This window comes from Pinus tabuliformis, chromosome 7 (genome assembly GCF_031772625.1).
Source record: "Pinus tabuliformis cultivar Carrire ecotype Pingquan chromosome 7, CPIR1, whole genome shotgun sequence".
NCBI classification, from domain to species: domain Eukaryota; kingdom Viridiplantae; phylum Streptophyta; class Pinopsida; order Pinales; family Pinaceae; genus Pinus; species Pinus tabuliformis.
The window spans coordinates 1,345,832,716-1,345,842,862 of NC_142293.1; positions in this window are offsets into that span (position 1 = coordinate 1,345,832,716).

A 10,147-nucleotide genomic window follows, 5' to 3' on the forward strand; every position below is an offset into this window, starting at 1 on the left:
ATTGTAAAGGTCTCTTGGTTTTATTTTATTTTAAATTATGTGATTTTTAAGTTTCGGCCATTAATGACAATTTGTACCCATTTTAAACGTTTTTAGATCGCAGTCAACTTTTATCGCAGTAGTGACTAGGGGTGGTAGTGACTGCTATCCGTACATACAGGCTATTTAGGTTATTTATCGTAGTTATTCATCATAGTTACTTAAAAAACCACGTTATTAGAATTACTGGTTTATAAGGATAGGTCTCACTTATATTAGATGCCTTGGTTATTAGACTGTTATTTGTACATATAGACTATCTATCACTGATATTGATCACTGAAAACCATGTCATTAGAATTACCTATGGATGGTTCTTAAGGATGAGCTTACTCATACCAGATGCCTAGGCTATTAGATAGTTGATCAATTTTCCTAAATCCAAAAAACGCCATAACCAAACAAAACAGTTTTCAGAAGCGCGGCGCAGTCCACCTTTATGTACTCTATACATTAATTTCATTTTCATTTTTTTTTTTTTTTTTTTGAGATATAATTTTACAATAAAATTTAATGTCAAAGGCTTGTTTGCGGATGCGATGTTCCGACATATTACAGTGCTGCAATCTCTGTAATTGCTTGCTGAGAATCTTACCCGCAGCTTCGCTCGTTAGACAAATCGTTCTCATCGGTTTGTTTTTATTGCACTCCATACTACGGAGCGCACAAGATCCATGCCTTCGGCAAAGTGCAATCATTTTCCAATCCGCTCAAATGCTTTTCATTCTGTGGGTCATGCCCCTGCTTTCTCGGAAGTCTGTGTGTTTACTCAACAGCGTTGTCTACATTGCCACAATTTTGTTGGGATAACGAAATTTTCGTTAGAATCCAGTAAAAAAAATTAAATTAAAAATCTCATTTTAAAAGTGGTTGAATTTTTTTATAATGAAAATGGATTTAACACCACTAAATTTTTTTAAAATATCAACAATCTTTAAATTTGACAACTATAACCAGAATTTCTAAAAATTTATACTGGATTTTTCAAAATCCTACCAGAATTTCTATTATCTTTAAAGAAAAAACTGCAGCACTTACCCACGTTTCTAGTATTTAAGTGGGCCTAAGAGAATGAGGTCACCATCAAACTGAAAATAGGAGATATGTCTTTAATTTGAAATTAAATTTCATATAAATTAATTAATTTACACTTCATAGTGTCAACAAATTTATAAATCAATAAAAATATATATTTATTATGCCACATTAATTGTTAAAAAAAATATATATTTAATTTAAAGAATAATTTTTTTTTATTTTTTTAATATTATTAGCTTAAAAATAAAGAAATGAAAATAATAAACAGTGAATAATATAATTTTGTTTTTGAATGGTTGCAATTTGATTTTTATTAGCAAAAGAAATATACTATATAGTCTAAAAGACAAAGACATGAGAGTGGATTTCTCCTCACTACAACATATAACAATGAATCAATTTCCACTAGTCGAGACAACGTCATAAACCCTAAAGTGAAAACAAATATTGCCCCTTACAATCTAGAAATAGGGGCTACACTAATACAATAAAACAATCAATTTTCCATTTCAGATACAACTACTAAATGTGTAACCAACTGACATAAATTTTCTAGTTGCAAGCCAAATTCATCTCCAAAATTCAGAACAATCATATAGCCATGAGCGAAAAAGGCTTGAGAGGGGAATTTCCAATGAATAATCATATAACCATGAGCCAAAATGTGAAAGGTAATTTCTAGGGAATAATCAACTGTTAGGCTATCACTAAAGCCCACAAAAGATATAGGATGTAACTACAACCGCACCAACCATGAAGTGAACACAAATAACAGCATCGTTCCATAGAGAACAAGTGCATACACTAGGCTCCGAGTACTATAGAGAACCGACTCGTAGAATCGATGATGCCCATTTCGCTTACACCAAAAATGTAAGTATCTAGGAAGAACATAAAGAACACCACATATCCAACACATTCCATGCTGTGAAAGACAAGAAAGAAACCTCTACAACATTGAAACAAAATTTTCAAAATGTTAATAAAAAGCATGTGAGGTCAAATTGTAATCCTAGCTAGATGAGATGAAAGTGAGGTCCTCAACATTGTCTACTAGTGGATTAGTAGAATCTCTAGGAGGATCGATAAGTGCTCCAGAGGATGATTTTGACACCAAAAAAACTTTCCACCGAAGACAATCTAAAATAAATAATATCAAGAAAAAACATTAATTTCATAGGATACGCTTAATGTACGCCAACCCAGAAAATACATTATAAGTATTAATTTGTTTTTCTTTAAAAATAAGGTGCAACATTGTATCCATTTTTTGATGAAAATCCAAAGAGTACAAGAAATGGAATCACCTCTTTCAAAATCTATTGAGATCCAGAACCTCTTTCACATGTGCACCTTCCTCATGTACCTCTGTGATCCAAGTTCAGTTGTGAAGAATGACCCTTCCAAGACCTTTTACTTTCGTGATGTGTTAAAATTGCTTTTTAAAAGAACGTTAACGAATACATCTATATGCGGAAAATAAGAGAAACATAACAATCATCAGCACATGAAAACATAAGCATTGATAATGGAGTTCGTCCAGGAGGGACTATGTCTCCAGGCCCTAGTGTCAAGATGGTGTAGGCTGCTGCATTAAGCACTGTTAATAATGGTGTTGTACACAGAGATGATGTCTTGATCATACAAGGAAAAATTCCCTCACACAGGAGTGGCTCTAAGAGATGTTCCACAACTAGAACTCTCAATCAAAAGACTCCTATCAGTATGATACAAAAACATGCATGGTGAGCATCCCCGAACACGGCACAAAAGGGATGTCAAAACAAAACACATGTATGATGAAAACAAGAGTATCCCAGCAACATACAACAAGGGATCTCAAAGCATAACATGAAGAGTTATGACAGCAAGTATATCATATAGAAGATTCCGCATAACATGAAGCAAAGAATCATGACAACATGAAAAAACCAAGATCCTGCATCAATATCAATCAAGGATCCATGCATCATAATGTAAAAAAAGAAATACATGGACAATAACCATATACCTCACACCACAGGCCATCTGAAGAAGTGGATGTCTCACTGGAGAAGCTGCTCAAACCATCGATCTCAAGGCATTGATGAAAGAAGATGGTTGGTTGCACAAGAATGTGGACATCTAACACATAGTAGTTCAATAAAAAGTTGAATCTTGCTGACACATCGATTCTCACAGCATCGATCAAGAAGAATCGATCATAAGGAGAAGAATCGATCAAAGAAGAAGAATCGATCTCAAAGAGAATAACTGCTCTAGACTCTCGGCTCTGTAGCTCGCTGGCTATTTGGCTCTGCAGTGCTCTTGCTTATGTCACTGCAGCTTCGCCATCTGTCATAATTTCAAGCACCCTCTGGCTTCCATGCTTCTCTGTAGCTCTGTGGCTCTATGGATTTGAATCACTGCTCTGGCTTCATGCTTCTCTGTGTATGTAGGCTCTTGGGCCTCTCTCCACGCAGTCTCTCGGGCTCTTTGTTACATTGCTCTTGCCCTCTGTTTCGCAGCCTTCCCCCCCCGGGCTCTCTGTCACCATCATGTTCTATATCACGTTTGGATCAAAGCCACGCTTAAAAATCAAAGGTCGGTTTTGTTCAGGAAAATAATGTTGTTGAATGGAAAGATCGACTGGTCTAACAAAATCACAGGAATGCCTTTTTTCTGTTAAACAGAAAAATACACTAAAAAACTGATAAATCCGACCAAAATCATTTAAAGCCAGACTTCAAAACATTTAAATCGGCCCTACAGACCCTATCGGGTCCTTCTTTAGACGCTTATCAGAATTGGCAGTCGGCAGTCGACGATTGACATGGGCGTTGATCGTGTTTATCTATGCAATTCCTGGGATGTCGCCGATATTTATATTGGTGATCGGCGCGGCGTTGTTATCGGTGCTTTTATCGGGGCTTCGCCGATATACATATCGACAATATTATATGGGTGACATATATTTCGGGTCGGGGTGATATATGTTATGTGGCATATAACATATAAATCGGTGCATATATATATATATACACGGTCAGACATATATACGGGATATGTGGAGAAGGTTTCGGTGGGGGTTATTGTCGCCAATCCCTATCCCATATATAAATGCATTTATTGCTGCAATGAGGTGGTTTTACAGGGTTAGGCGGGATTTGTTGCCACCCGATCCCGAAACCATGTGTTGTATTGTTTGATATATTTATTTTAATAACTATTGAAACATTTCATTATATGATTATTTATTTAACCATTTCCCATGATTTTGTCTCTTATGCAAGCTTAGGAGACAAATGAGAGAATGCCAAGTGTCAATGGCTAATGGGATACAATGAGGGTCCCACCTGCTTACTGGGATGCCATGTGGCACACTGTGGGCCCCACTTTTCCCCTGTCATGTCAAAATTTAAAGAGCTCTATCTTTTGCATACGAGCTCAGTTTGATGAGCCGTTTACACCTCCACGATTAGGACAATGAGGTCTTCGATCTGGTCCTGGTTCGTCCTCAATCCAGACACTTTGATTTTTGAGCCATCTTTGTCCTGTGTGTCTCTCTGGAGCCACCTAGATCAATCCTCCCCACTAAGGAGCTTCTGGTCCTCCAAAAGCATGAAAAAAATCTGCATCTCTATTTGTACCCTATCCACATCACAAGCGTCCTGGAAAGGTCTCGCTTCAATCTCCTTCACCTTTGTTCTTCAGAGCCTTGAGTGACGAGTCGACACTTACTACTTCTGCAACCTGTAGTACATTGTTTACAAATCACATGCTTTGAATAACATGACCCAAATAAAGACCCAAACGTCTCATACTTGCCCTGAGTTTATAACACATACTCAATGGTCAAGTTTACAACAAGATGGACGTAATACCCCAGCTATGACAACAAGGCCAACCTATCATGGTTGCTTCAAAAAGTGATGGAAAAACACATCATCACTGCAAGACGTGATTTACATACATAAGGCCAAACACTATTGTTTTGACAAGTGACGGAAACATAACATCACTTTCAGAGTTTTAACATGCAACTCAAAATATGACTCAAAACATGACCAGACATCATTGTTGCTGACCAAGTGATGGGAAACACATCATCACTTTTACACTTAAAAAATGTAACAAATGATTTACAAATAATGACCATGAAACGACATCATGTCAAAAAACCCACTTTTCATTTATCAATGTGAATAGGTCATCTCACTGAGGTGGTTTTGCTTGTTGAACAATTGCTCTTCCTGGTTCACACACCGACGCTTTGTCTTTAAGGCACTGCTATGGATGGAGCTTCCAGCAAGTGGCTCTTTCATGGCCATTTCTGTCGCAATGACTGCAGTAGGTTTTCTTCCTCCATACCTACTTAACTTGTTTCTTTTCATGTTGTTGAGAGGGTCTTTCACGCCTCATGAGTTCTGCCATCCTTTTCCAACACTTAGAAAAGGTATGGTTAGATAAACCACAAAAGGTGCATGTTTTTCGATGCCTTAGTCTTCGTTCATTATTAACAACATGATCAAAAGGAACATTCAAAAATCAAAAGTGGTTATACCTTTCTTTTCTCGTTCTGATGTCATTATGGTGATGAGAGCTTGCCTCAGCTCTCTCCCTACAATGGAAACTGCGATGTGATGATGGGGATGCTTTCCCATCATTCTCTTTCCTCAACGAAGTCTCGGACAAATCTGACACCTTTGAGCACTATCCCCTAGAATATCTCGAGCTTGCAAATCTATGCTCATGCAAAACCTCCAAAGGTTGAGTGATGCCCTGATTATTAACACCAAGTTCTTTCTCCTCATGTATTTTCTTTGTAAGGAGCCTCATGTTTGTCCCTATAATCGGGGTCTCCAAATCTCCAACAGACATCATACTATGAGAAGATGAACTAAAAGGAAATCAACATCTTTTACCTTCTCTTTTGATTTGGCAAGAACTGATGAGGGCTGCTCATCATCCGTTGTTCGTGGTTTTCTAACTATCTCAATGCCTTCCCCAACTTCTTTCTGGACATACCCAAGTCCTGCTCGACATGGTAATTCCTCTACTTGGATGGGATTGACAATGCCTTGGTCATTAACGCCCAATCCTTTTCCTTCATATCCCATTCTCTTCAACAGATTAGAGCCAATCCCCGTGGTATGATTTTCAAAAACAGCGAAATCATCATCAAGAAGCATACATGAAGATGGAGAACTACTTTTTACCTCACATGGGTTACGCTGTAGCTTTTCCAAGGCCTCGTCCTTTGCTTGCAGCTGTCGTAGCAAACTTTGTTTTTGCTCTTTCTCTTCATGTAAGCGCATATTCAATTCATCATTCTCTGTTTGAAGATTACGTTTTTTTTGCTTTAGTTCCTCCATGGCCTCTTCTGTGGCTTTCGACTGAAGCTATAACCGCTCCTTTTCCTCTGTTTCATTTTGTAGAGTTTCATACACAATTTCCACTTTCTTCGAGATGTCAAGCATGGTCTCGCATATTGCTCTTTCATCCTCTCTCATTACACATTCCATTGTCCATGCTGCAATTCACATACATGTAAAGATGACTCTGATACCACTTGATCTAGGTCTGGGTGTGAAGAAGCACCCTTCCAAGACATTTTACATTCCTGATGTGTTAAAATTTCTTTTTAAAAGAACATTAATGAATACATCTGTATGCGGAAAAGAAGAGGAACATAACAATCATCGGCACATGAAAACATAAGCGTTGATAATGGAGTTTGTCCAGGAGGGATTACGTCTCAAAGCTCTAGTGTCAAGATGGTGTAGGCTGCTACATTAAGTGCTATCAATAATGGTGATGTACATAGAGATGATGTCTCGATCATACAAGGAAAAATGCCCTCACACAGGAGTGGCTCTAAGAGATGTTCCACAACTAGAACTCTCAATCAAAAGACTCCTATTAGTATGATACAAAAACATGCATGGTGAGCATCCCCCAACATGGCACAAAAGGGATGTCAAAACAAAACACATGCATGACGACAACAAGAGTATCCCAACAACATACAACAAGGAATCTCAAAGCATAACATGAAAATTTATGACAGCAAGTACATCATATAAAAGATCTCCATAACATGAAGCAAGTAATCATGACAACATGAAAAAAACAAGATCCTGCATCAATATCAATCAAGGATCCATGCAACATAATGTAAAAGAAGAAATACATGGACAATAACCATATATCTCACACCACGAGCCATCTGAAGAAGTGGATGTCTCATTGCAGAAGCTGCTCTGATCGTCAATCTTAAGGCATCGATGATAGGAGATGGCTACTCTCACAGGAATGTGGACATCTGACACATAGCTATTCAATAAAAAGCTGAAGCTTGCTAACACATCGATTCCCACAACATCGATCAAGAAGAATATATCATAAGGATAAGAATCGATCAAAGAAGAAGAATCGATCATAAATAGAATAACTTCTTTGGACTCTTGTCTCTATAGCTTGCTGAGAATGCAACAAGATGATCGAGCTTAGTGGAAAGAAGTCGCCTTCACTAAGTGGGCCAGCAGGTTATTTTTGGCGCAAAGTATATTTTAGACTATGTCTATTTTTAGACATATGGATCATGGTCTATGAGTTGCAGGATGTTATTTGTGGATGATTGGTCATGTTAGTAAAAATAGATGGACTTCTATTTTTAGACATATGGGCAGTTTCTATTTTTAGACTGCCAGGCTAAAAATAGAATAGTCGAATATTATTATCTCATAATAATATTTGGACTATAAAAAATATCTTATCCTCTTGGAGCACTTCAGTTTGAGCTACAGATGTGGCACATGCAGCTGTCAGAAGGAAATATGCTTTCCTTGTGGGTCAGTTGAGCTATTGCATGCAGGACTTCAGTTAGAACTCATGTGGTTGAGTTTGGTGGAGTTGATGGAGTTGTGTTCAGTTTGACTTGGTTGAAGTAGTTGTATTTGGTCTAACTGCAGAATATACTAGTGATGAGTGATGTGAATTAATTGTTAAATTAATTCACTAATTCTTAACTCATAAAGCAACTAAAGAATACATCAGTTAACTCAGTGCATGGACAGTTCAGTGGAGACAGGTGTTAGAGGTTGAGATTGCTATCAGTTGTGACTATAGTTGTGCATGAGATCTGCACAATTAGTGGGATTGGGTAATTCTAATGAGGATTGCATGGTTCAGCCAAGGAAATACGATTTTGCTTCAGCCATTCATCATTATTCTCTTGCAGGATTGCGCAGTGGAGGTACGCAAACAGTGGAGGAGATTTGAGGCATCAGATCTGAGCTAGTTTGTGTGTAACAGGTGGAGATAGTACTGAGTACTTGTGAGGAGTATTGTACTATGTATTGTTACATGTTCTCAATCAATATAATACACAGATAGTGTGGGGTTTTTAGCTGTATGCTTTCCCTGGGTTACATACTGTGTTAATGTGTGCATGCGATTGATGTTTCATTGATTTTAATGCTGCTAAATTGATGATCAACGTAGAGGAGGTTATGTATTATGCATGTATTCTGCAATAGTGTATAATCGGGATAATCTCTGTGAATAAGTGTCATATGATTCAAAATTTCTACATGGTATCAGAGCAGTTGATCGTGAGATCTATTATTCAGAAAGTGTTTACATTTTATTTCTTCAGGCATAGTCTGTAATCAGGCCAGGTAGCCTCTGGATTCATCCTTCCTTTGGAAGGTGAGATATCCGGTAAAAGCCCTTACAGTCAATCTCTGTACGAGAAATAATATGTTCTCATGAATTTTAGATCAGAGGCAGTTGAGTTTTGAGTTGGTGGAATTCGAATTTGCAGCAGTGTTTTCTTGGTGTCAATGTTACAATGTCTTTCAATGGATTGCGATTGAAGTATGGTCTTGAGGGCAGCTCAAACTATATTGCATGGAAGGACAGGATGGAGGCGGTGTTAAATGATAATGGGCTGAAGGAGTTCATAGAGGCTGAGGTCCCAAAGCCTACTGATACTGCGCAAGCTGATGCTTGGCAAAAGAAGACAGAAAAGTGTCGAAGGATTCTGTTGGAGGGCGTGAAGGATCAGATTGTGTCCAGCCTGCATGGAAAGGCTTCTCCATAATTGATGTGGAAAGCATTGACAGATCTATTCCAAAGCAAGAGCGATCAGAGGAAGCTGGCACTCAAGGATAAACTCAGAAACATTAAGTGCGAGAAGGGAGATAGTATGCCCAAGTATGTCACGAAGCTCACTCAGTGCAAGGATGAGCTGGGAAGTGTGGGGGTGACTGTCAATGATGAGGACTTGGTGAGCTTGACTCTCCTTGGTCTTCCAAAGAGTTGGCATTCCTATTAGGACTCTGTCAATGGTCGGGAGAAATTGCCAGGATGGGAGAGACTTTGGTCAGATCTTGTGCAGGAGGAGATCAGGCGGAATACCAGGGACGAATCTTCATCAAAGGGACCTGATGAAGAAAATTGAACTTTAGCTGCCAAAGCAAAGAAGGGGAAGAACAAGAAATCTTCTCATTCTTGTGCGAAAGGAAACAAGCAGGACATGTCGAAGGTGAAGTGCTTCCACTGTCACCAGCACGGACACTGTGCCACTAATTGTCCACAGAAGAAGAAGAATAAGCAAGCTGCTGGATCTGCAGCGGGAGAGACCTTAACCTTGCAGTTTGAGCTTGATTTTTCATTGATCGCATGCTTGGTTTCAAGTGTGATGGGATCGGTATGGTTCTTGGACAGTGGTGAGTCTTTTCACATGACAGGAGATCGAGATTTGTTTTCTCATCTCGAGGAGAAAGATCTTGGAGTGCACATCGAGATGGACGATGATGGTAGATACAATGCGACCAGTATCAATACCATTTCCTTTGAGAGGGAGTCTGGTAAACCCTTCGTATTGGAGGAAGTGATGCATGTTCCAGGATTGAAGAAGAATCTTATCTCTGTGGCGATGTTAGAAGACAAGGGATATGATGTTGTTTTTAGCGAGGGAAAGGCTTTCCTGCGCAGCAAGACAACTGGAGAAACCCAGCAGATAGGGGTTCGAGTCAGGAACCTTTATCAGTTGCATGTAGATGGCTGCACAGTAATGGCCTGC